The sequence below is a fragment of the Bidens hawaiensis genome, unplaced genomic scaffold (assembly GCF_021521415.1).
Source record: "Bidens hawaiensis isolate Kalapana, Puna unplaced genomic scaffold, B.hawaiensis_p1.1 tig00064447_1, whole genome shotgun sequence".
NCBI lineage: Eukaryota > Viridiplantae > Streptophyta > Magnoliopsida > Asterales > Asteraceae > Bidens > Bidens hawaiensis.
In genome coordinates this window covers 27,090-29,491 of record NW_027501492.1, presented here as the reverse complement: position 1 = coordinate 29,491, position 2,402 = coordinate 27,090, and the positions used below count along the sequence as shown (strand labels likewise).

At 39.7% G+C, this 2,402-nt stretch overlaps 1 non-coding gene across 1 annotated transcript; it reads left to right on the top strand.

Annotated features, from left to right (window-relative positions):
• The first annotated feature begins 553 nt into the window (after positions 1-553).
• LOC143604224 (small nucleolar RNA R71) lies at positions 554-655 on the top strand. Its single transcript, XR_013148247.1, has one exon. It is a non-coding gene; the product is annotated as a small nucleolar RNA R71 (small nucleolar RNA).
• Positions 656-2,402: the final 1,747 nt, after the last annotated feature.

Sequence of the window (2,402 nt, the reverse complement as noted above, 5' to 3'; positions counted from 1 at the left end):
GACCCACTTTGATTACCACACGTTCCTTGAAGTTGACCTCGACTTCCTTGATTGAAGTATTGTTGTCGAGGAATAAAGTGGGTTTGAGAAGTCCCTTGGAAATTGGGATTGAGTTGAGTTGCTTGATTTCCATATCTAAAATTTGGATGATTTCTCAACCCGGGGTGGTAAGTGTTTGAGTTCATGTTGAAATTCCGATTACCATCTCCTTGACCTTGAAGTGCATTTACCTCTTCAACTTGTGCTTGCCCTACCGTACACACATCAGCCCCATGACCTAACTCGTTACAATTGGTACAAACATCAATTCTTTGATTAGTAGTTTGTACCCCCCACATCTTCCACAGCATGAACTTGCGGTCTTCCAATTGCCGGTCTTGCTCTTCTTGCAGTTTGAACCTTTCTCTTTGATGTGACCGATATTTGTTCCAAGAATGCCCAATCATCTTGTTCATAATTGGTACCGAAAGTACCATTTGTGATTGACATCAAATCCCGTTCATCTTCTGCATTCAACCCTTCATGAAAAGCATTCAACAACTCCCAAAGAGCTATACCATGATGAGGACAATTCTTGATCATCATGTTAAACCTCTCGAATGCTTCATGAAACATTTCACCAGATTGTTGTTGGAAAGATCTCAAACTTCATCTCGCATCATTAGTCTTTTGGGCCGTATAAAAATCTTCTAAAAACCTTTGTTGCATATCGGCCCAAGTGTAAATCGATGTGGATGGCAATGTGTAAAACCATCTCTTTGCTTTATCCTCCAACGAAAATTGAAATAAACCAAATTTCACCTCATCTGATGAAAAACCTTGACCCCAGATCGTGTTGCAAATAGAGTCATATGCCTCCAAATGAAAATAGGGTTCTTCCGTTGCGAGACCCTTGTACTTTGGTAAACTTTGGAGTGCATTAATTCTTACCTCAAACATTCTTCCACTTTGGTTTTGAGGAATAACCACCGAAGATGGGTTATTAGTGATGACCGGTCGAAAATGAGCTTCAATCCCCCTAACCATTTCCCTTGCATGTCTTCTTGGTACCCCCAATGGTACTCTTGGTTGGCCCATTTTCCTATACACGGGCCTTGGTAGTGGATATTGTTGAAATTGTGCTGGTGGCATTGGTTGTTGAGGTTGTTGATAATGAGGTTGTAGAGGAACTTGTTGCAATGGTTGTGGTTGTCGCAGTTGTGCTTGATTGACATGTGGTCCACCCCATTGCTGCATTTCTTGTTGCGGGACATAACCAAATTGACCTTGCACCCTTAATTGATTTCCATCTCCCCCCACTTGAATATCCCTCTTCATACTCTTCATACCCTTCGTTATTATCGCCAAAACGTGGCCCACCAAACAAATGCGGGCCAGACCTAAACCCGGTGAAATATGGATTATGGGTGGTTCTTGTGGTAGTGTATATGGCTGATTAAAAGGTAGATGTTGTTGAGATTGGAAAGGTGATTGATGTGGTGGGTTTGATGATTGTCCTTGAATAGGCATGAAGTTGTTTAAAGGTATAAGGTTAACTGGTGGTTGAAAACTAAACACGGTTGAGGTAGACTCACTCGTAAGACTCGTAGTGGTAATGGGTTCATTGGAAGGAGGATTTTCTGGATTGATGGGTGGTGGCATAGGTGGTACAGATTGACTTGAAGCCATGTTTGTGGTTTCAGTTGTTCGACTTTGTGTGCTTGGTGACCCAATAATCTTATTCTCCCTTTGAAGAATCCGATTCTGACGAGCAGTTCTTTCAATTTCCAAATCAAAAACTAACGGTGATGAAGACCGAGAGTTTCGCATATGCATATACCTGTAGATACCTGAACACTAACACAACCCGCGTAAAACTGACAATAACAATTAAACAAAAACTACAAAAGTAACACACGTGGCGCACTACTCCCCGGCAATGGATAGCAGTAAGTCGGTGTCGAACACAGAGAGTTTGTGGAATATGTGTTAATCAAGTAGCGTAGCAATTAAACTAATATAAAAGTAAAAGACAAAAAGTAATCTTCAAAGTGATTTTGCTTTGATTTTAATATCTAAAATAAACTAACACGAAAGTTGTAAACGATTGATTAAACAAGCATTCCTCTCAAGGTTCAGGTTATTACTCAACACTCTTGTTAACATTCAATGGATAAACCATAATATCTCGGTTTTGTGCATATGAAATTGTTTGTGATTAATCAAGAGCTAAGTACTCGGATTCCTAGAACGCGAGGTTGTTACTCAACAATCAATCAATACTATTAACCCTAATTCTCTCCATTAAATCTCAATTGTCAATGACACCAAGAATGCATGGATCAAAACTAGGTTTAAACGATATAGACAAGTTACAAACAACCACACAAACATCATGATTAAAATAACATAAACATTTAGAC